At 60.8% G+C, this 15,882-nt stretch overlaps 1 protein-coding gene across 3 annotated transcripts in view; it reads right to left on the bottom strand.

The window, feature by feature from the left end:
* Positions 1-15,882, bottom strand: part of LOC105537850 (mitotic spindle assembly checkpoint protein MAD1) — a 399,899-nt gene that overhangs the window by 83,902 nt on the left and 300,115 nt on the right. The gene's annotated exons all lie outside the window — the stretch shown is intronic.

Here is a 15,882-nt window from a genome sequence, read left to right as displayed (position 1 = left end):
ACTTAGGCGAGAACCTGAAGAGTAGCTGCTGCTGAGGATGTGGGTCCCAAAGTGAAGGCCTGGGCCGCCACACCACCCAGCGATCCTGACCATCTGTTCCCAGGCTGCTGCCTGGGTCCTTTCTGGAGTTGGACACCTTCCCCGCAGGAGCCAGCACCGAGAAACAGGGAGGCAGGCAGGAAGCCACCTGGACATTCCGGATCCTATTGCCCCGGGGCTTTACCTGCCAGCCACCTCTGAGGCCAGGTCACTCGTGAGACGAGAGCCGGCACCCCCAGGCCCACTGTCCCCAATATGGCCCTAAGTGACCATTCAGGGTATAGTCCCGCGCCCCTGCCCCCCGCTGCCAGGGTTTACGGTTGCCTGGGGAGGAACTACTGAGCAGAGCCATCAGGAGGATAACAGCGATTATCATGAATCTCTCACCCGAAAGGCCTTCCAAGTAATTAAACCTCGATTTATCCCCACCGTTAATTATTAGGACTGGCTCCACTTAGACGCACACAGAGCCGTCCTCTAGGCCGGGTGCTTCCCAGCAGTACTGTCTGGAGCTGGCGCTGGGGAGCCCTCCAGGGGCCTGGGACCGCTCCAGGCGGGGCCGGGAGCCTGGTGGACCCTATCCTGCAGGTCACAGGAGCTGGGTCAGCTGCCAGCCTCCCTCCACTACGACGAGGGACTGAATCACAGGACTGGTGTAGGCACCCGCATCCAGGCACAGGATGGTCAGCTCCCTGGCTGGGCTGAGAAACAGGATATTAAAGTCAACCATAGCCACAAGGTTGGAGAGAACAAGGGTTCCAACCCCAGGCAGTGCCCGGGGGAAGGCTGGTCCTGAGTTAGAGATGAGTCTGAAGGCCCCAGGACAGGGGTGGGGTCCCCCACAGCCCGCTCTGGGGGAGTGTGAGGAAAGGTACACGTGTGAGTGCCTGCTGGCCAGGTCACAGCGAGTGAGAGAGGGGCTGCTGGGGAGTTTCTGCATAGCGGCCAGAAGAGGCTCTGATGGGCCAGTTTAAGGCAGACGATGCAGTCCAGGTTGCTTCCTGGAGATGATCAGGGACAGGGGAGCCAAGTGCAAATGAGAAGCCCTCAAGTCTACAGAGGAAGATGGAGAATGCGGGAGGGGCCGCAGGTCCAGCTCGGCTCTGCCTCCCCGACCTGTGACCCTGAACCTACCCCTTCACCCCATCTCCCAGGTCCTCTGTCTGCAACACGGACACAGGTAGGCAGCTGCCTTCAGAGGCGATGAGCCAGATCACGCACTGGAGGCCACTGCCGAGAATGCAGGGCCGCTGGGCACCTCCGACGGCATGAGCTCAGTCAAGCAGCCCGTTCCGTGTGCAAATGCACTCACCGCCTGGCTGTGACAGCTACGAACACGATCCAATCCCCAGTCCACACACGAGGACACTCAGGCTCACAGAGATTCGCCGCTTGGCTGCAAGAGCAAGGGCGCCGCCTGCCATGGGTTCTGGAAGGAGCAGCAGTGCAGGGACCATGTTAGCGGCATCCGGATGTCAGGGACTGGGAGGAGACGGGGCCTGTACCACCGCGGGCCTGTCAGCAGAGGGGCCCTGGCGCCCGTCCACCTGTGGGATGGCAGCCTTGGCACTGATTCGGCCCTGGCCCTGACCTGGCCTCCTCCCTCCGTCGCCGACAAAGACGGCCCTGGGGGGCGTTGTTATTCCACAGCCCCGCCCCTCCGGCAGGAGGAGGCCCGGGGCCCTTGATGAATCAGGAGACGAAATCTAAAGGTTAACTGGCAGCTCTGACCCCAATATTCTTCCCTGCGTCCCTCGGCTGACCCTCCCGAAGACGGGGCTGTCGGTAGCAGGAGTTCCCACGTGCGGAAGGAAGAACACAGAGACCACGTTTCAGAGGCCATATTTCACTCTAACACGGCCCATGCTGCCTTTGATAGATCTCAGACGTCCAAAGGGGAAGAATTAGATTTTGGTAATAAATGCAGCCTGACCTTGGAGGAGGAAAGAGCCCTGTTTTCTGATAGACCTCAAAGCCGCCTGTGCCGCTCACAGACCTCTGGAAGCTCCGGGGCTCCCGGCTGCATGGCCCACCCATGGCAGGTTGGCATGAGGTCCCAGGGTGAGGAAGGTGGTGTGTGAGGCCCCCTCTCAGAGGCAAGATCACCACCCATACAGCTGGGAGCAGCGGGGACCGCCGCATTCACTCCTGGGGCCACTCTCTCGCCCTCTGACAGCCAAACCCAGGGCCCTGGAGGGGAAGGGTCCGTCCTCCATGCCACACAGACCCTCGGAAGCGAGGGGGCCCTGACCCTGGTCTCCAGTCGAGGTAGGGAAGGGTCCATCCTCCAGACAAGGCTGCCTCAACGGAGTCGGTTCAGCTTGGGGCAGATCAAGCCAGCGTTCTGACCCCCCTTTATCCCTGTAGTTCAGTGGCTTACATAAACGTGAATGAATAATTCACACAATGGTTTGGATAAAATAAATAAAAGATGGGTTTTCTGTCTCAGAGATGTCATTGCTTTCTTGCCGGTTGCTCTCACGTGGTCTCCTCCAAAGTGAGCCAGGAGCCCGGGGTTCCTCTGGACGGGGTTCTGTGGACCTGGATCCTGGGCAAGCTCCTCTCAGAGACCCCAGAAGCCAGTGGCCGAGACCCCCAGGGTGAGAGGCGACAGCCCTGTGCCCGACCCTGGCCCTAGGACCACAGAGGCACCGCCCAGGCTGTTCTCAGGCCCGACCTGCGACAGCAGTGCATGGGCTGAGGCGAGGCAGTGGTGCGGCCTGCAGCGCTCCAGGCCCCCGTCCCCCGCCCAGCCCGGCCTGCTGTGTGCTCATGGCCTGCGGTGCCAGGGGTGCTCAGGGATGGAGCCCAGCTCTGCAGCCCTGCTCTCTGGGGTGGCCCCACCAAGGCTTTTAGGCCCTCCCCACTGGCCTCCAGAGTCACCCCAGGCTTAGAGCCAAACTGTAAGGAGGACCTGAGCCCAGCCCACCCACAGCCCTGGCTCCCACCTTCCCTGCCCGGGGATGTTGAACTCTGGCCACACGGAACAGGAGCACCTGCCTAGGAAGCAGCAGCTCCCCTCTGCCTGGACGCCGGCCCTCCTCGGGCCCCTCCTCCACACCCCTGGGACCCCTGCTACCTCTAGGAGGTACCTGCTACCACCCTGCAGGGACGAAGGGGCACACGCCTGGTGCTGATGGGTTCTCAAGGCCTCGATGAGGGGCAAGAGAGGAAGGAGAACAGCAGGTGTTCAAGTGGGAGTCAGAGAGGACGCGGCGGCGGCTGCCTAGGGTGCGGCCCAGTGGGGCGTCGCAGGGGGCCAAAGGCATCCATGACACTGGTGCCTGAACAGCTACCCCCTCACCACCTTAGCCCCACACCTGCCTCCTCCTGGAATCACAGGAAGCAGCTGTGAAGAGGACAGAATAAAAATACATTGTGCTCCATTACGTAAAGGCTAGCTAGTGGGGAAGAGCGGCTTTACGGCACTGAGGGCCGGGATGTCAGGATAAAGGAGCGTTTACAGCACGTATCTCAAGAGGTCCGGTTCACAGCCTGAAACACGGAGACTGCTTCTACCTTGGCAGGGAAGGGAGAGCCAGCACACAGCTGTGGCCTACAGGGATGGGGACAGACATGCCAGGGCCCAGGCCTTTCAGAAGGAGGGAAAAGGAAAACGCAGTACTTTTCTCTACAGCCTCTTCACTCCTTCCAGTGTTACGGGGCACATGCAGACGACAGCAAGCAGAGAACCTTTCCAAGGTACCAACAGATCTCAGGAGTGCAGCCCCAGGGCACTGCCTGTCCACTTCCGCCCTTCCCCGGAGCCTGAGCTATACCCACGCTGAACCAGGCTGGGTGGGCTATGTGAGCCTCAGGGTGAGGGGAACCCTGCCCCAGGCTCCAGCCTTGCTGCATGTCCTGCAGTGGGAAGGGGACCCAGCAGCCCCCTAGCTCTGTGGGCCTGGACTCTGTGACCTCCCTCTGGGACCTCTCCTGTGAGTGAGGCCGGCCTGACCCCCATCTGTGTCCTGGGATGATTTTAAGAGCAGTCTGGGGCTGGGCACGGTGACTCACACCTGGAATCCCAGCATTTGGGAGGCTGAAGCAGGTGGATTATCTGAGGTCAGGAGTTCGACACCATCCTGGCCAACACTGTGAAACCCTGTCTCTACTAAAAATACAAAAATTAGCTGGGTATGGTGGTGCACACCTGTAATCCCAGCTACTCGGGAGGCTGAGGCAGGAGAATCACTTGAGCCTGGCAGGCAGAGGCTGCAGTGAGCTGAGATCAAGCCACTGCACTCCAGCCTGGAGTGCAAAAAAAAAAAAAAAAAAAAAAAAGGATCCTGGGCCTGGCTGTTTACCAAGCACCTGCAGGCACCCACAGGCACTGGGCAGCTCTGCTCCAAGGAGGCTGGCTCCTGCACAGCTGAGGTAGCCGGCCCACGTGGGAAGACATCACAGTGGGAAGAGACGCCAGCCCTGCTGCTTCCACAGGGTCCCTGAGCCCCAAGCAGCCTCTTCCCAGGCTGGCCTTAGTTCTCTGGGCTGACACCACTCCTGCTAATCCATCCAGTCCCTGTCCAGGCAGACAGATCTCCACGCTCCCACACCAAGACTCGAGCTGGAGCAGGGCTCTCTCCTGGGGTATTCACGCCCTGCTGGGTGCCTGGCCTGGCAATCGCGGCAGCTGCATCTGGCCCTGGCCTGACTTGGTCCCAGCCCCACCCCAGGCCCTGAGCCGCGCTCCCTTCCCCAGCTGCCTCTCCTGCACCTGGCTTCTCCATTGCGCCAGCCTCTGGCTCCTGTTCTCCGCATGCTCTTTTCCTGCAGGGTGTGGATTGTGGCGCCCACAGAGCTGTTTCAGATGCCTGGGCCTCAGGCTCTTTCCCTGCGGTGCACTCTGAGCTCAGGTGGGCTGGGCCAGACCTGTGTGTCACTATCACACCTGAGAACCTGGAACATGGAAGTGCGTGATGGGCGCATGCTGAAGACGCAGGTGAGTGAAGCCGCCATCCCCTACAGCCCTGAGCTCCCGTCCCTGAGCAAGCTTCACCGTCAGCTTAACCACAAGCAAGCACACATACAGCAGACGGGACACATACACCCACCGCTGAACGTCCGTTTATCCCCGAACACGTGTGCGTCTGTCCCTGAACACCCGTGTTCATCTCTGAACATACAGCCTTCCCATGGCCTCAGAAGAAAAGCCCTTAAAATCAAGGCAGGCCCAAGAGAGGCCGTGCCACAGCCCCGCCCGCAAGCCTCCACTTCCATCCCCGCTGTGGCTGACAGGGTCACTGTGACAGCCGGCAGCCTCCAGGGCTTCAGCCTGTGAGGGGACGGTAAGGGTACCTATGGCCTCAGAGGAGCTCCCAGCTGCTCAGCCCTTGCCATGCCCCCATCCCCACTATCTCCCCACCGCCACCACCTTGCCCCTGTCCCACGGTCCCCCAGCTCCTGTCCCTGACCTGGACAGGTGCCCCAGTGAGGAGCTGGCCTGGGTCTGGGCCCTGCACAGCTGCCACCGAGGACCCCAAGTCCCAGACTCCACAGTAACGCTCGGTTTAGGAAGCGGAAGCAGCTTTTGAAATTTTCCTTTGGGGACTCAGGGCAGAGCCATTTTTCTTCCTAAATAGTGAATAAAATACAGTTAACCAATGTTGGGATTTTCAGGCTTTAAACAACCCACAAAAAGGGACTAATATTTCACCATTAAACAAAACAGCCCCCGAGGCCCAGGCCAAGCCAGGAGGGTAACTCTACTTAGTGCAGGCCCGGCCCCACTGCTGACGCCGCCACGTGGCCAGGAGGAAGGAGTGATTCCAGGCTCCACACGCTGCCTGTGTGTTCACAGACAAGTCACCTCACCTCTCTAAGCCCCCTTTCCTCCCTGGGTGTGGTGGGAGCGGGGCTAACATCACCTGCCCCCGGGTCAGTAAGACAGTGGAGGCGAAAACCCTCTCGGCAGCAACGTGTTTCTCATAAAACACATCCCTGTGCTGTCAACAACCCCTCGGCCGTCTATGGACATCACAGGTGCTCGGTGCAGGATCTGAGCGGTGGGCCTGAGTCCAGGTGTGGAGTGAGGGGACAGTGTGGTCTGGGCCGCAAGGACGCCCAGAAGGTCACCCAAGTGTGGTCCGGACTGACCCTGGAGAGACAGGGCGACCGCCCCGACACCCCCAGAGTATGGCACAGAGTCTCCAGGAGGAGGCGGCCTGTGGCCCCAGGGCTCAGGAGTAAGTCTGGCCAGGGCCACCCTGCAAGGGTGAGATGAAGGCTCTCGGCGGACACGGGTGGCCAGGCAGGACGTTTGCCCATATACGGTCCCAACGATGTAGCCTGGCACAGCCTGGGCACAGCACCTTTCCCAGCTCAAAGGTTGGGATTCCAGCATGACAGGCCCAGCAAGTCTGTCCCGGCTGCTGCAGCCGGAGCTGTGGGCTACCTGGCTTGGGGTTGCAGCAGCCCCCCAACTCTTACAACCACACCCTTCAGCAGGTCCCTGATGGCGTGAGACAGGGAGCATCGTCTGGAACACCGCACAGCTGAAGACACCTCCACCTCACCTTCAGGGCTGATGGGTAATTTGGCCAGATGCAGAATTCCAGGCTGTGGACAACCCGCTTTGAGTTGTGTGTGTCTTTTTGAGACAGGGTTTCACTCTGTCGCCCAGGCTGGAATGCAGTGGCACGGCTGTAGCTCTCTGTAGCCTCGACCTCCTGGGCTCAAGCGATCCTCCCACCGTAGCCTCCCGGGTAGCTGGGACCACAGGAGCACGCCACCACGTTGGGCTAATATATATATATATCTTTAGGGTCTTTCTATGTTGCCCAGGCTGGTGTTGACCTGTGGGCCTCAAGTGTTCCTCCCGCCTTGGCCTCCCACCGTGTTGGGATGACAGGTGTGAGCCCCACAACGGGCCTCTCCTGCAGTGCTGAAGGCATCGCCCTCCAGTCTCAAGCGCTCAGCACTGCTGTGGAGAAGCCTGAGGCTGTTCTGACTTCTGGTCTTTTACAAGTGACTGGTTCTCACTCCCTGGAAGTGGTGGAGCTGTGTCTCTGTTCTCAACGTTATGAAACTCCCCCAGCACGCGTTTCTCTCATGACCCCCCGACACAGCCTGGCTCCCCCAAGTGTCTATTTCCCGTCTCTCTCATTAGACATCTCCCTGGCGGCGGCTGGGTGCCTGGCAGGAGCAGCAGCCCCAGGGGGTCCTGCCGGACTGCTTCTTTTGGAGGCTGCCAGCATTGGCATCTCTGTATCTTCCCTCTGGGACAGATGGGTCTGACGGGTCAGAGATGACTCGCAGACGCTCGGTGCCACTGGGAACACAAGGCAGGAGGGAACGTGCCTGGACTGGGAGCAGCAGGACCAGCCTCTGAAGGTGCCTGGCACTGGGGTGGTTTACTAGTGGGTGACGCATGGGCCTCCACATTAGGCCCAGGCCTGACCTTGACGAGAGACGACCAAGGATCCCCTGCACACTGTGGACACAGGAAGCCAGTCGAGGTCCAGGGCTGGCTGAGCCGCCTGAGTGTCCCTGCAGCGAGCACTCTGGGCCCTGGCAGGCACTGGCAGCCCCGGTCCTGCCCAGGCCCAATGCTGAGCCATGCTTCCTGGGACTGAATCATTCATGTCTTGCAAACTTCTAAACTATTTCAGTTTTACATTTTTAAATATTTAATAATTAGACATCAAATATTGATGCAATTTTATTAGCAGCCATGGGCACGGGGCGCTGCTGTGGTTATGGCTGTGGGATTTGTATCCGGGTCCTGGCTGGCTCTGCAAGAGACTGTAGGAGGTGGGGACGCACCTACGGACTGGCCGGGGGCCCCAGGACGTCACACTGTGAGAACCATACCCCAGCATGGCCCGTAGCACACCACTCGGCTCATCTCAGGGACTGCCTGCCAGCCCCAAATCCAAATTCCCGGAGACCAGCCTGAGTGGCTGGCTGACATCACGGGTCCCAGGAACTAGCTTTGGCAACAGGAGGAAGGGACACCACCTCCTGCCAGCCAGGGCCTGCTGCTGCCCCAAGATGATGGTCGCTTCAACTCTGCTGGTGCCAGAGGGCCCTTGAGACGCAGCCTCCATGACGAGCCATGAGTCCTCCTGCTGGGCAGAAATTGCACACTCTGCACCAGCGAGGAGACAGTCGCCCTGGAACTCCACATGGAGGAGCCGCTCGCAGGCCCGCCGCCTGGCAGGCGCTGCCTGGGTGAGCTGTGCAGCTTTCAAACAGGGCACCTCTGTGTGATTAACGACTCACTCCAGCAAGCAGCTTGTCACCTGGCACAAAATGATATGAAAAGACACCAGCAATTACAGCCCACCAGATTACAGGGTGGGAGAGTCCCGGGGTGACGGGCGGGCACGGATATCATATTTGGAGAAGACTCCTCCCCCACCACTGAGAACAGAGCAGCTGAACCCCAAGGGACAGCCCCCCCGGCACCAGGCTCCACAGCCCCCATGGGGTCCTTTGGCAGCAGAGGCCCAGCAGAACCTTAGCAGGAGGGACATTGGCACCGGTGTCAGTGATCCTCCAGACACTCTGCATATGTGGGGGGATGTGGCACCTGCTGGATAGACATGGAGATGCCTGCAGGAGGCCAGGATCCAGCTCCACAGCCTCTGGCCAGCAGCAGATAAGCCACCCTGGCACCAGGACTATAGGGAGGTCTGGTCACTGCAGCCGTCCGACACGTCAGCACAGGCCCACCTCTGCGGCACCAGCCCTGCTGAGGGAGGGGATCCCTCAAGCACCCGCCAGGCACCAGGCCGCGGGGCCAAAGCTGGAGCCCACGCTGAGCACCGCCCTGTGGGCTGAGCAACTGCCTCCATCAGTCATTTAGGCTTCAGTTCAGAAATGTCTCCCTGGGCCACCCCCACTGGGGATCCTCTGGGCACCCTACATTTGCTTTCTCCCTAGAGCTCACGAGTATCTGAGTTCATCATCACCTCCAGATGAGGCCCCTCTTGGGCGTCCCGACCCTCCCTAGTCCGGCGCCACCTCCAGATGAGGCCCCTCTGGGGTGTCCCGACCGTCCCCAGTCTGGCGTCAGCCTCCCCTCCACTGCCCGCAGAATCCAGACAGCCTGCATTGCAGCCCCGGCGGCTCTGCTGTGTCCTCAACCAGCTGCTTCCCTCTCAGCCTCAGCTTTGTCCTGGGGGAGAGGCCACTGGGGACTGCTCTCCCTCCCACCATAGCAGCTGTCAATCATGAAACCCTCATGGTGTCAGTCGAGGGCTCCCCCTCCCCTCCACCCCTAGAGCCAGAGCGCCCTGCGAGGTCCTGGGTTGCTGACCCCACACCAACCCCCGGGACGCCAGGGCCATCTCCAGGACCGGGGAGAGCAAGGGGCCTGGCTGCCTCTGCAGCTCCTACATGAGGCCCCTCTGGGGCGTCCCGACTTCCCAGTCTGGCGCCACCTCCAGATGAGGCCCCTCTGGGGCGTCCCGACCCTCCCCAGTCCGGCGTCACCTCCAGATGAGGCCCCTCTGGGGCGTCCCGACCCTCCCCAGTCCGGCGTCACCTCCAGATGAGGCCCCTCTGGGGCGTCCCGACCCTCCCCAGTCCGGCGTCACCTCCAGATGAGGCTCCTCTGGGGCGTCCCGACCCTCCCCAGTCCGGCGTCACCTCCAGATGAGGCTCCTCTGGGGCGTCCCGACCCTCCCCAGTCCGGCGTCACCTCCAGATGAGGCTCCTCTGGGGCGTCCCGACCCTCCCCAGTCCGGCGTCACCTCCAGATGAGGCCTCTCTGGGGCATCCTGTCCCTCTCCCCTGGACTGGGTCTGCACCTCTGGTGCACGCACATGCCTTTCCAGCTGAGGCCACCTGGGCAGGGCCACGTCTCTCACTGTGTGAACTGCCTGAAGGCAGGGGCTGGGCCTCAGCCGTTCAACCTGGCCCTCCGTGCAGCTGCAGGGCAGAAGTGGTGGGAAAGGGCTGGGCTCCACATCCCCTCGGACACTTGGTGGAGGTCTGGGGGGCTGACGGGAGCCATGGCCAAACCCGGAAGTCTGCAGGAGCACAGGGAGCTGTCGGGATAGTTTCCTCCTGACCCGAAACCCTAAAGTGGGGAAAACTGGGGTGGCAGGGGTCCAGATGGCGGCAGAGGCCCTGCGTGTGGGTACAGACCCCAGAACCAGCCAGCTCTGCGTGTGTTAGCAGTGGAAACCGCGCGGTCAGCCCCGTTGACTGGATGAAAGATGGCCATCTGAGAGACAGACAGCAAATGGGGCATGTCTTGGCTCAAAAGGAAAACTTAATCTCTCCTTTTCGGGAACATGAGCTGAGAAGCTCTGGTAAAAGGAAGCAGTTGGGGTCAGATGTGACTCCTCCTGTTAGGGTGAGGTGAGGCAGGTGCAGGCACCAGGAGAGATGAGAACCAGTGGCCACTGCAGAGGTCCCAGGCCCTGTGCGGAGATGCCAGCCCAAGGAGGGCAAGGGGAGCCCATCCTGTCATGGCTCCTCCTGACACAGGCAGGGCTGCAGTCCCTGCAGCCGATACAGCAGAGCCACCGGAACCCTGTGCTTCCTGTCCCTGCACCAGTGGGGGAACGGTCTTCAGAGCACTTCCCTCTCATCCCACTGGCTCCAGGCAGACCCAGCCTCACAGGCTCACAGCCAGGGCCCCTGTGCAGGCAGGGAGCCCATCGCGCACACACCTCCCAGAGCCAGAAACACTCCAGAGGGAGCAGTGCACCACAGCGACATCACAGCTGAGCCAAGATGTGACCAAAGAACACGGCCACCTCATCTGTTTCTGGAAGCTTCCTTCCAGGAACTTGCCCAGCAGCAGGTCCGTGGAGAGAGGCCTGGGGTGGCAGTGGCGAGGTCCTGGGAGATGTGGGGGTGGGGGCTGCATGGGCTCTGGCCGCTTTGCATGCCGCATGCATTATTAATTTTCCACAGAGGCTTGCAGAACCTCAGCTCCCAGGCAGGCGAGCCCTCTTTGAGAAGAGGGAAGCCTTTCCAGAGCTCATCTTTTATTGACTGGGTCATTTTCGAGTCAATCTGTCTGCTTTCGGCAAGATGAGAATTTTAAATCTCCTGTCTCTTTTCCTCTTTTTGAGATGTGGCAGTCTATGAAAACCTGCTAATGTAGGCAGCAAGGCCTCGGATTCCGGATGTAATGAGCTCTTCAGATGGCAGGAGACTCGGGAAGGGGACACAAACTGGTCTGGTAATCGGAGTAGCCAGAGAGATGGCTCTGGAAGGAGCGGGGCGAGGAGCAGGGTTCTAGGTGGGGTGGCACAGGGAGGACCCGAGTGCTGAGGAGCACTCCACTCGGAGGAGGGGCCTGGGGTGGTGTGGGGTGGGGGGCCCATCAGGGCAGGCTCTGCGTGAGAAGGAATCCGCGGGTGCACGCCCGGCCTGGAGAAGCGAGCGAAGGGAGCGGGAACTGTCGGGGGAGGCTCTCTGAGGCCAAAGGCTTTACCTTCTAGGAGCTGCTGCAGCAGCCAGGTCCCTTGCTCTCCCCAGTCCTGGAGATGGCCCTGGCGTCCCGGGGGTTGGTGTGGGGTCAGCAACCCAGGACTTCGCAGGGCGCTCTGGCTCTAGGGGTGTAGGGGAGGGGGAGCCCTCGGCTGACACCATGAGGGTTTCATGATTGACAGCTGCTATGGTGGGAGGGAGAGCAGTCCCCAGTGGCCTCTCCCCCAGGACAAAGCTGAGGCTGAGAGGGAAGCAGCTGGTTGAGGACACAGCGGAGCCGCCGGGGCTGCAATGCAGGCTGTCTGGATTCCACGGGGAGTGGAGGGGAGGCTCCCTGGCTGCCTCTGCCATACAGACTTCACCCTGATGGGAAGAACTCTGCAGGAAATGCCACAGACTCAGTCACGCCTCCTCACAGCTCCTCCTGGGCCCTGCTTGGAGCTCTGGGTGGCCACGCTGGAGGGGGCACACGCCACATCCTGCTGGACGCCACGCAGGGGGAGGAGAGGGGAGACGTGCTCCCAGGGTAGCATGGGCAGGTCTCCCTCACAGGGCGCCTGCCCACCTCTCCTGCAAGCCCAGGCACCACGTCCAGGGCCCAGGCCTGACCCCACAACGGGGGACATACTCTCCACTCTGCCACGCGGCCTGGCTGGCTCTTCCCAGCCCCCGCCTGGCCAGTGCTGGCCTGGAGGCCTCAGGACCTGGGAGTCGGAAGGAGGAGATGGCACTGTGATGGGCGGCGGGAGACCACACATGTATCAGGAGGCGGTGGCTATGCCTAAGCCCCCAGGACCACACATGGAAAGGGACTCTGCAGATGTGTCCAGGGCAGGGATGGTGAGATGGCGGATGTTCCTGCATTATCCTGGTGGCCCACTACAATCACACGGATCTTCACATGTCAGAAAGGGAGGCAGGAGAGTTGGCTAAAGAGCTGAAGATGTGTGCTCCGGCTCCAAGGGTGGAGGAAAGGCCGTGTGCTGAGGCACGTGGGTGTCTCCGGGAGCCAGAAAAGGCCGGATGTGGATTCTCCCCCGAGCCTCCGAAATGAACAGGCCCTGATAACCCCTGGCCTTTAGCCCCGGGAGACGTGTAACCTCCAGAATGTAAGATCACATGGTGTTCAGTTTTTGGTTTGTGTTTTTTTTTTTTTTTTTTGAGACAAGGTCTCGCTCTGTTGCCCCGGGTAGAGAACAGCGGTGTGATCATAGCTCACTGCAGCCTTGACCTCCCAGGCTCAAGCCATCGTCCTGCCTCAGCCTGCAGAGTAGCTGGGACTACAGGCAGGCGCTACCACACCCGGCTAGTATTTTTTTTAGAAATGAGGTCTCGCTATGCTGTCCAGGCTGGTCTCAAACTCAGCCTCGGGTAATCCCCCGCACCCAGACCTCTCAAAGCGCTGGGAGGACAGGCGTGAGTGCCGCACCGGCCCCGCTGTGTTGAGTAACTCAGTCAGTGTTGGTTTGTCATGGCAGCAACACGAGCCTCATGCGGTGTCATCGAAGGATAGTATGGGTCCCCGGTTTTCCAGAGCTAAGCCCTCCTCTCTGCCGGGCCACAGAGCAGCAGGGACTGGGATCTCACTGGGAGCAACCCTGGTGCCAGGGTCCTGAGAAACACGGTCAGCTATTCATTCAGTCAGCAGGTACGTGTGGAGAGGTACTGGGTGCCTGGCATCACCCCAGGCCCTGAGGACACAATATGGACGCACACATTAACCCCCTGCCCTAATGGATGCTGTTTTCCAACTAGGGAGACAGATAAAAAATCAACTAGGTGCAACAGTAGCACCTCGGGGCAGAAGTGCTACAGAGAACCACAGCAAGGAGGGGCGGGGAGCTGGGACCGGGAGGGCTGCGGTCTCAAAAGGCATCCTAGCAGCACCTTGCTGGGAAGCAGACCTGGGGCAGACTCAGGAGAAAAGCTGCACGCTTCCAGGGACAGAAAGCTGCAGGGCCAGGAAACGGTGAGGGCAGAGGTACTGAGGCAGTACGTGCTGAGGACTGTCAGGGACAGTGAGGAAGGCCCTGGCAGGCCGACGCAGGACGTATGTGGAGTGGTCTTCCAAGGCGGGCTGGAGGACGCACACTGTCTGGCTCCAAGTCTCACAGTCAGGGAAGGGCCGATGGCCGGCTGCGTGGGACTGCTGAGGGGACAAGCACATGTGTCGCCGGCACAGAAGACGGCCAGACCGAAATGTTCAGTGTCGGGTGCTTTTCAAAACACAAGTGAAAGCAACTCCATGGGGAAAGAAAAGTCTTTTCAACCAGCAGGGCCAGAATGACCCGATGTCCACACGGAGACGGTGAGAGGTAGATCCCTCCTCACGCCACGCACACAACCAGCGGGATAAGGGGCTTGGTCTGAGGCGATTGCAACACTAGGGTCAGCAGGGAAGTCTCGGGACAAAGCACAGCTGCCATCACTCCCACAGGAAAAGGTGACGCATTGCACTTCAGCAAGATTTAAAACTTTGCTTATCAAAAGAAAGCATTAAGAAAGTGATCAGATGACAATCCAGTCAAAAAAGGGCAGGGATCTAAGTAGGTATTTTGCTGAAGATGACCTAGGAGTGGCTAACAAGCCGCGTCAGTGCCCATCATCCTTACCTGTGACTAAGTGCAGGCATCCCCACACACACTTCACACCCACCAGAAAGACAGACGCTGCCAACGCCGGGAGGGTGTGGGGCCCCAGGAGCCTCACGTGGGACATGCAAAGGTGTGAACCCACCTTGGAAACCGTAAGGCAGCTCCTCTCAGAACCTGGCAGCTCCTCTCCTCCCTAGAGCCTGGAAATTCCCGTCTTGCCTGGAGAAGCGAACAGCATATCCACACAAAGACTTGTACCGAAACGTCCACAATGTCCACAGCATGATTCACGACAGCCAAAAAGTGGAACCACCCAGAAGTCCCTCAGCTGAGGAATGGATGAGTGAAATGTGGTCCGTCCGTGCAAGGCAGGACACTCAGTGGTACAGAGAGAGGAGCAAGACCCACGCCACGGCACGGTGTGGGGGGGAGCACGCTGGCGGTATAGAGAGAGGAACAAGACACACGCCATGGCACGGTGTGGGGGGAGCACGCTGGCAGGTATAGAGAGAGGAGCAAGACCCACGCCATGGCACGGTGTGGGGGGGAGCACGCTGGCGGTAGAGAGAGAGGAACAAGACACACGCCACGGCACGGTGTGGGGGGAGCACGCTGGCGGTAGAGAGAGAGGAACAAGACCCACGCCACGGCACGGTGTGGGGGGGAGCACGCTGGCGGTAGAGAGAGAGGAACAAGACCCACGCCATGGCACGGTGTGGGGGGAGCACGCTGGCAGGTATAGAGAGAGGAACAAGACCTACGCCACGGCACGGTGTGGAGGGGGCAGCACACTGGCAGTATAGAGAGAGGAACAAGACTGACGCCACGGCACGGTGTTGGGGGGGAGCACGCTGGCGATATAGAGAGAGGAACAAGACCGATGCCATGGCACGGGGGGGAGCACGCTGGCGGTATAGAGAGAGGAGTAAGACACACGCCACCGCTTGGCGAAGCGGGGCGGGGGGCCTGGGAGCCATGCCCAGTGGAGAGTGAGCCCTCGAGGAAGGGACTCCGCTAAGACAGCTCCTCAGACCCTCCAGGCCCCGTGTGGGAGTCAGGAGCTACTCAGGCCAGGCCCGGCGGATGGTCACTGGCGGGACGATGAGTTCATGTCCTGCCCTGCGCTGTGGGTGTCTTGTGGCCTCCCTGCAGCTCCCCCCCGTCACGCGTAGAAACGACAGTAGTCCCGATCCCACGATGGGGGCCAGGCTGGGCTCTCAGGAGCTCCACTGCATGAACAGCCAGAGCACCCCCACTCGCCTCCCACGCACGACCCTGGCGCATCTCCCGAGCCGGCGAGCACCGAGGCTGGGGCTGGCGGAGGACGTGGTTTTTCGGGCATCCTCCGGTCATCACAGCATCGTTCAACAGTAATGTGCTCCACTCCCCACTGCGGTTTTCCTCCTGCTTTTCCGGGACGAGGATGCCCACAGCCTGCCTCAGGGCAGAGGGAGGTTGGCTCCCCTCCCTGGACCAGGCTTCCAGTTCCCTCCAACCATGTGCCCCCAGGGCTGGGCATCCAGGCGGTGCTCAGAACACACGCAGACAGAACCGCGTGGGCTTGGCGCCGGGGTCCAGCGAGGGAGCCGCGGCATGGAGCCACCCGCCCTGCACCACCAGCACGTGTGCCTCCCACTCAGCTGCCCACCAAGCATGCAGACCACCCAGCCCTGCCCACATGGGCTGTGCTCACAGGAGCCTCATGACAGCCTGGGGCAGAAGGGACCACACCCTCAACCAGAGAAAAGGACACAGGGGCCGAGACAGGGCTGGGTACCCACCCCAGGTGAAGGGCGCTCCTCCCCTCCAAACAGCCGGAGATCCCAGCGGCGCCGCCCCACCCTGCCCTCAGCAC

Source organism: Mandrillus leucophaeus, unplaced genomic scaffold (assembly GCF_000951045.1).
Source record: "Mandrillus leucophaeus isolate KB7577 unplaced genomic scaffold, Mleu.le_1.0 Scaffold180, whole genome shotgun sequence".
In the NCBI taxonomy this organism is placed as follows: Eukaryota; Metazoa; Chordata; class Mammalia; order Primates; family Cercopithecidae; genus Mandrillus; species Mandrillus leucophaeus.
Note: the sequence above shows the minus strand (reverse complement) of the source record. Positions and strands in the feature narration are given on the sequence as shown.